This window comes from Ursus americanus, chromosome 3, assembly GCF_024610735.1.
Source record: "Ursus americanus isolate L20-20 chromosome 3, mUrsAme1.1.p, whole genome shotgun sequence".
Lineage (NCBI taxonomy): Eukaryota > Metazoa > Chordata > Mammalia > Carnivora > Ursidae > Ursus > Ursus americanus.
Genome location: NC_142129.1, coordinates 57369200 through 57381904, shown reverse-complemented (window position 1 = coordinate 57381904; position 12705 = coordinate 57369200). Strand labels below are relative to the sequence as shown.

The 12705-nt window shown below is 36.5% G+C and overlaps 1 long non-coding RNA gene across 1 annotated transcript in view; it reads right to left on the bottom strand.

Annotated features, from left to right (window-relative positions):
• Positions 1-379: 379 nt before the first annotated feature.
• The window catches only part of LOC123789212 (uncharacterized), a 290301-nt gene continuing 277975 nt past the window's right edge, over positions 380-12705 (bottom strand). Inside the window, exons 25-26 of the long non-coding RNA XR_015723966.1 lie at positions 6093-6225; positions 380-5265 (exon numbers count right to left, since the gene is read on the bottom strand). This is a non-coding gene — a long non-coding RNA (uncharacterized LOC123789212). The remainder of the gene's footprint in view (positions 5266-6092; positions 6226-12705) is intronic.

Below are 12705 nucleotides of genomic sequence, written 5' to 3'. Positions count from 1 at the left end.
ATAATTCAACAATAATATTTGGAGACTTCAATACCCTACTTTCAATATGGGTAGAATAACTATAAAGAATATTAAAAAAAAAAAGATGAACAACAATATAAACCAGCTAACCTTAAAAGACACCTATTGACCACTGACCAACAACAGCAAAATACACATTGCTCTCTGGTGCATGTGAAACCTCTTCCAGGATAGATAATATGTTAGGCCCTTATAATTTTTCAACATATTTTAAAGGATCAAAATCATACAAATATGCTCTTTGACCCCAAATAAATTCTCAATAACAGAAGAATGATGAGCTCAAATCTGGCATGATCAAAATCTGAAGTCAATCTAAGTTTTTAAACATGAAGAAAAATTATGAACATGTCTTTTAAGGAAAATTAATTCAAAAACTTTAATAGCCAAAAAATACTGTATAATCATACTCATAATGGTAACTGGTAATTCGTATGACCATATTGGAATGACCAAATCTAAGAATTACACTAAGTGCCTCACACTCATAAACACATGCAATCTTTCTTAAAGCCTATGACATAGGAAACATGTTATCACACCTCCATTTTATAGATAAGGAAACTCAGGATAAGGGATATTAATAATCCTGCCTACCATCACATATACCATAATTTATCAGTTCTCCTATTAATAGGAATCAGGGCTTTCATTAAGAAGCTATCATGAATATAGTGGTCATGAACATTCGTACGCAGTGTTTTGTGGAATTAAATGTTCCTAATCCAGGTCCTCTGAAAATCAAACATAAAGATGAGATGAGGTGTGCAAAAGATTCATTAGTGGAAGTGACTGAAGGGAAGAATCAGACAAGATGGAACAGCTTTCAGACCATGACGCAAATCTGATACTTTGAAGGAAAAGAGAAAGGAAGGATGATTTCTAAGGAAAAATATCAAGCTGCAGTTCAATTCTAAGAAAGTTTTGGCCAGGCTAAATGTAGGGTAATTGTAAATGCCATTACTCAGATTAGTGATGTTGCTTTTTATTCTGTTCGCTTTTTTTTAACCATGAAAGAAATTAATTTTATCAGTTCCATATTTGTTGTGTGTCTACCGAGATTATCACATAGTCTTTTTGTCTTTAGTTCTATGTAGAAAATATGTTGATTTTCAAACGTTTAACCAACCTTGCATTTCTGAGGTAAATTTATTTGATTATGATCTATTTTCTGAATTTCCAGGAATGATGCTTGAGAATCACATTTTAAAAATCATGCCAGGTGATTCTTAAGCACATTAAAATTTAAGAAGTGATATAATCTGTAACACACTGCATACCCTTTATCATACCCATACCATATACAGATAAAAACATAAGCTAACACCCAAACCTCTAATTCCTATATAACACAAGTTTATGCTAGCTTTTTCCCTTTCAGTATTTGTAAATCCTTTCTCATACATTGAAGAACATGGCTCCCATTATCTTTCATATATGTACTTATTTGATAATCTTCCCTGGATATAAACAATTTTTCATCCCTGTTGCCATCACATCATCCTTGTGGACACCTTGTCATCTTTGATTTTTGACTCCCAATGCCTCTATTACCATCCTCCACATAGATGTTCTTCTCAACTTTCTTGCGCTTCAAAACCCCACATTACACAGCCCTTCCACTTAGACACCTTCCTTAGCTTGCTCAGGCTCTGACTCTCCACTCAGGGCCACCCACCTTTTGGCACAGAAACCCTGTTTAATCTACTTGTGCTCCAACAACTCATGTGTGGCTGTCCTTTTCCATGAACACCTTCCTTAACCTTCTGGATTCTAATTGCCCACAGTAGACTGTCCCACTTGCCTGGATATCCTTCTTGCCCTTCTCAGCCTCTGATATCTCACACCAGGCTGTCTTCCTCAGGAACACACTCCTCACTTGGCTCATTCTCTGAATCCTTACATCAAAACTTGCTCTGTGTGCGTTCCTCCTCATCCTCCTCAGACCTTGACATTCAGTGTGGGGTAGCCCTTCTACAGGGATGCCCTCTTACCCTGTTTAGACGCTGACACCTCATGCAAGGCTGACCATGGAAAAATCCTTAACCAAGGAGAAATTGGACAACCTTTCCAAGGCATCCCTGCTATGTAGGCACACTCCTTATCTCACTTGGGCTCTGACACTCCTCTAAGAGACTCATGTCTCCCATGACATAGACACTTACCTTGTTCTGCCTCACCTAATGCTTTTAAGACTAAATTATTCAGTAAGAGAGGTAAAGAAAAGAGAAGGTAAAGGAAGGAGGCAGAGTGGAAGTGATATTAAAAAAAAAAAAAAGGAAAATGAAGCATTTGCCATAACATTTTGGTCCTAGAAGGAAGAATCAGAGGTGCTGTTTCCATTTCAGACAGATTCATACCTGAATAAACAGTGTTATTAGATATACTATCTGTGAACCAGACCTATCAGAACCTTAATTAGTGTGACCTTGGAGAATATCAATAAAAAAAAAAAAAGAAAACCCTGTATTAGATAAAATTCACATAACATAAAATTCACCAATCTAAAATCAAGTCAATAATGTTCAATATATTCGCAGACTTTGTGCAACCATCACAACAATCCAAGTTTAGCATAATTTCATCATCCCCAAAAAGAAAGTCTGTACTCATTAAACAGTCACTCATTTTATTCATCACCCAGAAGTAGGCAATTACATCTATAACTAAACTAATCTATTTCCTTTTTCCAGACATTTCATATAAATGGGACCATACAATATGTGGTGTTTTGTGACTAGTTCCTCTTATTTAGCTCAAAGTTTACAAGGCTCACCCATGCCATAGTGTGCAGCATTTCTTTTAATTGCCAAGCAATATTCCATTGTAGGAATACACCACATTTTGTTTATCCATTCATCAGTCAATTGAGATTTTGGTTGTTTTCACATTTTGACTACTATGAATAATGTTTCTATAGAATTCATGTGCAAATTTTTGTGTGGACGTACCTTTTCACTCTCTGAGTACTATATTGGTCTGCTCAAGCTGCCATGCCATAACACCACAAACTGGGTCACTTAAACAACAGCAATATATTTTCTCATTTCTAGAGGCAAGAATTACAAAATCAAGGTGCTGGCAGGGTTGGTTTCTGGTGAAATCTCTCCTGGCTTGGAGGAAGCTGCCTCTTTGCTCATCCTCACATGGCCTTCCTTCTGTGCACACATACTCCCGGGGTCTTTTACTCTTCTTGTAAGGACACCAGTTTAATTAGATTGGGTTCATTTTTATGAACTCATTTAATGTTCATTTTATTAAATATCTTATAATCTTTAATTTATTAAAGACTTTGTCTCCAAGTAGAGTCACAGTGGGGGTTAGGGCTTCAACATATGTATTTGGAAGCGGCACAATTCAGTCCATAACATTTCACCTTCTGCCAGCCTCCCATCAAATTCGTATCCTTTTTTACATGCAAACTACATTCACCTTATCTCTTTAGCCCCAAAAGTCTTAGCCTACTCCAGCGTCAACACCAAGTTCAAAGTCTCATCTAAATACTATCTAACTCAAGTATAAGTGAAGCTCAAGGTATAATCCCGAGGCAAAATTCCTCTCCATCTGTGAACCTATAAAACCAGATGAGTTACATGCTTCCCAAATACAGTGGTGAGACAGCCAGAGGCTAGACATTCCTTTTCCAAAAGGGAGAAATTATAAAGAAGAAAGAGGTGAGAGGTCACAAGCAAGTCTAAAACCTAGCAAAGCAAATTCCATTAGATGTTATGACTCCAGAATAATCCTCTCTGGCTAGGTGCTCTGTCCTGTGGGCCCACCAGGGTGGTGGCCACTCCTTCCAGGCCCACTAGTGAGGCCACACTGTCATGGTCCACAGTAAAGCATAGCCATCCCTTTGGCTCTAGGAGGTGACTGTGCCCTCTCAGCCATGGGCAGAGACCCTCCCCTTAAAACCTTGGTCAGAAACAGCCTGGCCTGCTGAAACCAAGGAGGTTGCCACTGCTTTCTGTAACTGAGGAGGCAGCCTTGTTCCTCAGGCCTATCACTTCTTGGCCTGTGGTGGCAGTAAATTAATTATAGTTCAGTTCATAACAGGTATATACCTAGGAGGGAAATTACTGGGTCTTCTGGTAATTCTGTGTTTAAATCATTGAGGAACTGCCAGAGTCTTGTCCAAAATGGCTGAACAAGCAGTTCACCAGGGGGTCCTGGAGATCTGTCTCTTGCTTTAACAGTATTGGGATGGAACAGACCCAGAGATGTCCCTTCTTCCAGCCTTCACCAACTGTCTTTTCAGAACCATCTTCTCAGCCATCCTTGGTCTCTGGGACCAGCCAGCACCATATATTGGGTTTAACACGACCTCCCAGATTCATCAGAATTATCCCACTGAGGTGAAGGTCACGGTCAACCACATGGTCAACATGCATCTGTGGGCCTCCTACACCTACCTTTCTCTGGGCTCCTAGTTTGACCACAATGATGTGGCCCTGGAGATTGTGGGCCACTTCTTCCCAAGTTAGTTAAGGAAAAGCAAGAAAGACCCAAGCATCTCTTAAAGATGCAAAACCAGAGCCATGGCTGTGCCTTCTTCCAGGACATGCAGAAGGCATCCCAAGATGCGTGGGGTAAAACCTGGGATGCCATCACCATGTTCTGGAAAAGAACCCGACCCGGGCCCTTGGGGATCTGCCTGCCCTGGGTTCTGTCCATGCAGATGCCCATCTCTGTAACTTCCTGGAGAAACACTAACTAGATGAGCAGATGGAACTTATCAAGAAGATGGCAACCACCTGACTAACTCTGCAGGCTGGCGGCCCCCAGGCTGGGTGAGTATCTCTTTGAAAGGCTCACCTTCAAGCGTGACTAGGAGCCTCTGGAGTAGGGCAGCCTTTGAAGGTCACCCTGGACTCCCCCTGGTGCTAGGGCTTCTGCTTCAGCCTCTCCCTTCAGCCACAAGGCAGCTTCTCAACCACCCTAGAGCCCTATCCCAAGCTAAACGGAAACAATAAATCTTTTTGCAGCAACAAAAATAATAATAATAAAATAAAAATGTAAATGGCTGAACTATATTAGATCATTAGAAATGAATAAGGGATTCAATTTCCTCACATCTTCAGTGATACTCGTTAGTGCTTGAGGCTTGTCGTTGTAAAGGAACTCGAGCACACTTGCCGCCATCATAGTCTAACCACAGCCTCTCACATTCTTTCCTCTGCTCTTTCCTGACTTGTTTGCCTTTCTCTATCGTTCCTTCTCATCGAGGTAGTGCCAGCTGACTCCCTGAAAGGAAAATAAAAAAGGGACCTTATGAAGTTATTTAGGGTTTTTATTTATTAAAAAAACTTCTTTATGACATTTGCCATCACTTGGTTAACTTGGTTTTGCAAGGCAAGCTCTCTGAAGCTGGTCAATTTTACTGAGACACTCTCCCTACTGTTTCCTTCCAGATAGTTTCTGGTTGCTGAGAATTTAGCTAAGTGAGTCTTAGGCAAGGCCTGTCTAATGTCAGAACATTTATGCATGAGGAGAAAAGTACATTCTTTAAAAATCAATATAACTAATTAATATAACAGCATAAATTATGTAATTGCTCAGTAATTTGTGCTGTTTATGTAGCAAATTAACTCATGGTTTTAAAACAAATTTATGCCCTTATAATAACCTCTTCATAGGCACCGATATGGGGCACATCTAAATACCAAGGGGAAAATAAATGAGGTAGAATAAATATTTTTTATTTAGTTAACTGTGAATTTTCTTAATAGCCCAAGCAAAACTGGTGCTTCTGGTTTCCAGCTGTGTAGTTCCTGTCTGTAATTTTTTTTTTTAAATGGTTCTATTTTGGTTCACAGTGGTCACATAAACCTGGGATATCCTCTTTAACTACAAGTTAAAGATTATCAATATCAGACTGGAATTATGTCATAAAACATTACTGGCTGATTCATTAGAGCTGGTGCTGTAATGTTTCTTCAACTCATAAAGTGCATTTACTATGATATACAGATTTTCCATGGTAACAGAGATGATCTTGTCATTTTATAATTTACTAGACTGAAGTAATTCCCAGGCAAAGCACATGTTTGAGAAAGTCAGCGGATGCTCACCACAGGCAGAACAAATTCCAGGCCAAAAGTGAAGACATTACAAATGCCTAAAATTGCAGTCTTTATCTCTAAGGCAGGTGTTTCAAAACTGGACTGATCCCAAATATTTTTTTCCTTTTTGGTTATTGTTTTTCTAGAAGAAGTTGAAAAGGATGTTAAAGATAAGGCAGGTGTTAAGATAAGATTCCTCACCAGGAATGACTCATCAACAGCCAATCAGGGGTTTTGTATCTGTGAACATGACCAGGGGAGGTGGCTTGGCTATGGTTATGAAAACTCCCTTCAGTTCAGTGAAAACAATATTTTAAAAAAATTTTTGAAATAATTCCCACTTTTGGGAAAAAAATCTCCATAGCCACTTGTACCAATTAGATAACTTAGAATTTGTTATTATGTCACTATAAAGTTAGTTTTGATTCCAACTTTACCTATTATGTTAAGGCATATTATAGCCTCAATATTTAAAATTGTATAGGATGATGGATTAATCTCTTAGTACATTTGAATTGAATATGTCAAAATAAATTATTAAAACAAACTATATTAATAAGTGAATCAGAGCAAGGAGAAAGCAGCACAGAGTTTAAGATATTCAATGCTAGTGTCTTCCAGAGTTATGCCAAGTTATTTTTCCTAGGAAGAAAATGGATTAATAAATAATACAAAGACAGAAGTTCATTGGCCCCTTTGTCATTTGCCTCCTCTGGGAATTATGGCAAGGAACAGTTGCCCTTGTTAACCTGTGAACATTTTTCACTCCCTTAGGTCATTTACTCTGGCTCAGGGGTCCAATTTTCCTTTCATTCATTAACCACATTGGGAAGCAGAGTTCCTAACCCTTTCCAGTCTAAATGTGGAACAATCACATCCCCTCACAATCAACTGCCAGTGTGCTGGGACCTTTACGTTTCACTGTGCTCTCACAGTGACGCAGGTTTTTAACAATTGAAGGATATTAACTCAAAAACTTGTTTTTTAATTGGAGGAGCTCAAGGGATTTCAAATAAATGAACTTGTATAAACTGGAAGCTGGTACATGTGCCTTTCCAATTATTTTTGTTCAAATTAGGGGAGAGGGCACTGCTAATCTCAGAAAGCAGATTTCAGAAATTATTTTAGCTATGAAGCTAACTCAGGATAACAAAACTGAGCACTTGTGAATTGTTTGGATAGCTGGAAAGACATAACCTTGTCTTTTATCTTAGTAAAGTTACCATACATTCAGAACAATGCCATTTCATTATTTAAATATGTGCATTTTGGTTAATCCACTGGGTTATTTTCTTTTATTAGACCTATTGGAAAAAAAGAAACAGAAATATCTAATTGAATTGTAGACTTTTGCTAAGACCTTTTTCACTTTGCTCTCAATTGCATAAATCAATTGTGAATTAAAAAAACACATTGTATTCTTTTGTAACAATATAACCCAAATATTGTCTTTGTTAATAAAAAAGACTAACAAACCTATATTGTTATCATTAGGGAACATCTTCCCACACTGTTTGAATTAAATATATCACATTCTGGAGACTGAAAGGAATATGTAAAACAGGGCTTTCTAGGAACTTCCAAAATATACACTGGCATGGTAAGTTAAGGAAACTTGGTTTGGAAGAATGATAGGGAAATCCTCTGTGTTCTTTGTCATTTCCTATTTCCTCAGACAAGTGAGAGAGAGAGAAGGGGGGGGGCATTCTAATGCTTAAGTAAGTCTTTTGTCAGATAACATTAGATAATTCTTGAAAAGAACAAGATTTAGGCACTTAGAATTTGTAATTGATCTTCACAAGAGAACATGGTTCTTTAGGAAAATAATTTATCATCCAGGGATAACTTTTTAATGTAAAATGACATTTTAATATACAATATATCAGAAAATTCAATATGAAGAACTTTCCAAATCACACACACACACACACACACACACAATATATGTGTAATATATATATACGTATATATACGTATATATATGTATATATATATATATATATTATATGCAGTGTTATATATATATCTATGTATATTATATATATAGTGTTTACTACATCTCCAATGGCAAAATAGTGTCTTATGCTTAATTTTTTTTTTTAGCCAGCCCCTGGAATTAAGGCACTTACTGAGCCAGTTAGTAAGGTATGCATATTTGGATATAAAAATTATGCATGTATTTTTAAGTTGCCTTTCTCTTATTAAAAGTGAATTTGAGGGGCGCCTGGGGTGGCTCAGTCATTAAGCATCTGCCTTTGGCTGCCAGGGTCCTGGGATCGAGCCCCACATCAGGCTCTCTGCTCCGCTGGGAGCCTGCTTCTTCCTCTCCCACTCCCCCTGGCTGTGTTCCCTCTCTCGCTGGCTGTCTCTCTCTCCATCAAATAAATAAATAAAATCTTTAAAAAAAAGTGAATTTGAACTTCTTTTCATACCTCTGTTGACTATTTATATATTATTTTAACTTCTTTTTTATATGCTCTACTTGTATCCTTTAGGTTGTTTTTATTTTTCTATTCGGTTTTATCACAGCTCTCTTAAAAGTCTCAACTTGGGAAAGCAACACTAAATGATTTATTTATTCAACGTATATTTACTAAAGAAACTTATTGTAACTTAAGTTGATCATTGTTTTATGTCTAAAGAAAACAATAATAAACAAGACATCCTAGTAAGAAAAGACAGATGAAGAATAAATAAACAAATGAATATATAAGATAATTGCTATGAGGAAAGTAGATTATAAAGGAAAATTATAACAAGAACTCTTTCATTGCTTCTGGGAATACAAAATGGTACAGCCACCTCGGAAGACAGTTTGGCAGCTTTTTTTTTTTTTAACAAAACTAAACATATAAAACTAAACATATTATTTAGCAATCATGCTCATTAACATAGAAATGAGGTGTAAACCTGCACATGAATGTTTATAGCAACTCTAGTCATAACAGCCAAAACTCGGAGGCAACCAAGATGTTCTTCACTGGTGAATGGATACATAAAGTCTGGCACATCCAAATAGTGGATGTTATTCAGTGCTAAACAGAAATGGGCTATCAAGCCATAAAATAAAAAACATGGAGGAAACTTAAATGCACATTATTAAATGAAAGAAGTCAATCTGAAAACTGGACATACTGTGTGATTCCAACCAGAAGACATACTAGAAAAGGCAAAACTGTGGTGACAATAGAAAAATCAGGCTTGGGGAAAGGAGGAGTGAATAGGCAGAACACAGAACATTTTTAGGGCAAACTATTCTATGTGATACTATAGTGGTGGATACATGTCATTACACATTTGTCAAACCCCACAAAATGTACAACAGCAAGAGCAAACAGTAATATAAAGTCTGGACTTTGGCTCATGTGTCAACAGGTGGGTTTATCCATTGTAATAAATGTGCCACCACCTGGGTGGGGGAGGCTGCACCAGTGTGGGGGTAGCTCAACGGTGCGGTGAACCAGAAAGTGATCTAAAAAAGTGTATTTTTTAGAAAGGAAATTATAAAATGAGTTCTCATATTTCCTCTAATTTATTCATAGTTTTGCATTCCTATACGCAGCATAGTATGAGGCAAGATCTAACAAATTTTGCTACATTGATAAGGAATTTCCATTGGTTGATTTTCATAATGACTCTAAAAACCCTTAAACTCCCCCATCAGTGGGTCAGTATCTGGATTCTGTACTATTCCATTACTTATATATCTATACTTATGACAATACCAAATAATTTAAATCACTTTGACTTTATAATATATTTCATTATGATACTGCATAGGGTATTGGTCAAGGATGGAGGCTCCAGAATAAAACCACACAGTTACTAATGGTGTGACCTTAGACAATATACTTTATCACCTAGTGCCTCACCAGTCACATTAAATAGAAGAGTTCCTAACTATATTAAATAATATAATATATATATATATATATAAAGCTTTTGGAGGAGTGCTTGACACATTAAGTCGGATCTATTGCCATGTTTACTAATTCTATGATGGTTACTATCATGTGGTAGGGCAAACACTCCCCTTCAGTGTTTTTATTTTTCAATAAACTCTTGATCTTTTATTCTATTTTGCAGTTTTGTCTTCCATATGATCTTGAAAATAAACTTGTTGCATTACGTGAAAAATAATATTCTCTGTCTTGATTTATTACTGTTAAATATATATAATGAATTGCATTGAAGGAATGTTTTAAACTTATATTGAATGAGTGCTGTTACTATATTGTGTCTTCATCCAGGAATATTGAATGTCTTCCCTATTATGCAGATTTTTATGCCCATTGGTGACTTTATATGGTGGTGAATTTTCTTATGCTTATTTTAGTATTGTTGTTGTGTTATTATTTTTCTTACTCATGGGAGCCCTTCCCTCTCTCATTTTCATGCTCATTACAGTTTTTATTTTTTTTTTTTGTTTTTGGTTAGGGGAAATAAATAATTGGTGTTCGTACGCTGTATGGTCACCTTTTTCAACTTATTAGTTCTAGTCGTTTTTCAGTTGATTCTTTGTAGACATATTTTAGGGATAGAATTATGTACCCCCCCAAAAGATACTTTGAAGTCTAAACCCCCATACTTCGTAATGTGCCCTTATTTAGAAAGAGGGTCTTGTGCAGATGTGATCAAACTGAGGTGAAGGCATTCACGTGGGCCCTAAACCAATATGACTGATATCCTTATAAGAAGAGCAAAACATTATGTGAAGACAGAGACACACAGGGAGAATGCCATGGGACTACAAAGGAAAACACTGAAGTGAGGCAGAGAAGGAAATCAAGGATCAAAAGTGACCAGAAGCTAGGAAGAGGAAAGAAAGGTTTCTTCCCTATAGCTCCTAAGAAGGAGCATGTCCCTGATAATACCTTGATTTTTCACTTCTAGGTTATAGAACTGTGAGAGAGTAAATTCTTGTGTTATACTGTCTGGTTTACGGTACTTTTTTTATGATAGCTTTAGGAAATGGATATACTTTTCATGAAGACATATGACCCATAAATAAGAAGAGTACTGTCCTTTTTTTAATGTTTATACTTAAATCCTTTTTTCTTACGTGATTGCATTGCTTGGGATCTCCCTGAAACGTTAAAGAGTAGTGGTGATAATGTGCATTTATCTTATTTCTGAATTCAATAAGATTCATTTTATTAACTTACTAATAGTATGTTGCTCTCTGGGGTTTCTAGTAGATAATATTTATCAAGTTAAGAAAGTTTCCCTCTATTGAAGCCAGTCTAGTGAATTCCATTAAAACTGAATTTAGATTTTTAGGGTTATCTACTGAGAAAAATCACATTTTTTTTCCTTCAAACTTTTCCTCCTGTGACTTACATTATAATATTTCCTGAGGCTGAAACATTCTTATATTCCTGAAAGTGTTCTTGGTGATTCATTGTTCTTTTAATATATTGCTTGATTCAATTTATTAACATTCTATTTAGGATTTTTCACACAGGTTCATAAATAAAATCAACCACTAGTTATTTTTATCTTGCTTGTGTTCTTTTGATTTGTTTCAGGATTACATTAATTTTGTAAAGTTAATTGGGACATTTTTAAATTTATTTCCAGCTATATTTCTGCTATCTAAAACATTATCTAAAAGGTTGAAATTATCTGTTTCTTGAATAGGACTCATTGATAAACACTGTGTGATCTGGGTATATTTTTTTGGATGTTGATCTTCCGCAGTTTTTTATTTCTTCAAGATTATTGGTATGTTGAGATTTTTCTACTCTTTCTAACTCTTAAGCCAGTATGATGATGATTTAGATGACAATTTAAATATTCATAGAAAAGCATCTATTCTGTCCACATTTTCAAATATACTTATATACAGCTTCTATTAGCTTGTAGGGTTACAGTAAAAAAGTATCACAAACACTATGTCACAGTTCGGGAGTCTGGAAGTCCAAAATCAAGATGTCGGCCAGGCTGGGATTTTATGAAGGCTGTGAGGGAAGGATCTGGTGCAGGCCTCTCTCTTTGACTTACAGATGGCTGTCTCTTCCTTGTGTCTTCTACGTCATCTTTCCTCTGTGCCTGTCTCCATGCTCTGATTTCCCCTGGACACCAGTTATATCGGATTAGGTTCCAATTTAATGACCTAATTTTTTTTTGAGGGGAGGGGGGGAGAGAGAGAATCTTATGCCTGCTCCATACCCAGCACAGAGACAGACATGAGGCTCGATTCTATGATCCTGAGATCATGACCCAAGCTGAAATCAAGAGTTAGACACTCAACAACTAAGCCACCTAGGTGCCCCCTTAATGACCTCATTTTAACTTGATTAGCTAAGAGTTTATCTCCAAATGAGGTTATATTCTGAGGTACTGGGGGCTGAGGACTTTAACATGTGAATTTTGAGGGGACACAGTTCAACCCACAACCTAGTTCTCCCTATATTTTCTCTTATCTACTTAATAACAGTCTGTATTTGTAATTGTACTTTATTTCTCATGCTTAATAATATTTAGGGGTGATTTTGATCTTTCAAAAATTTATCAGTTTGCCACGCTCTATTTAACACTCTCTAAATGATAGCTTTTGGCATTTTGATCATGGCTAAGTTTTCTTAAAAATTGTGTTCTTATCTATTTATTCCTTTCTTCT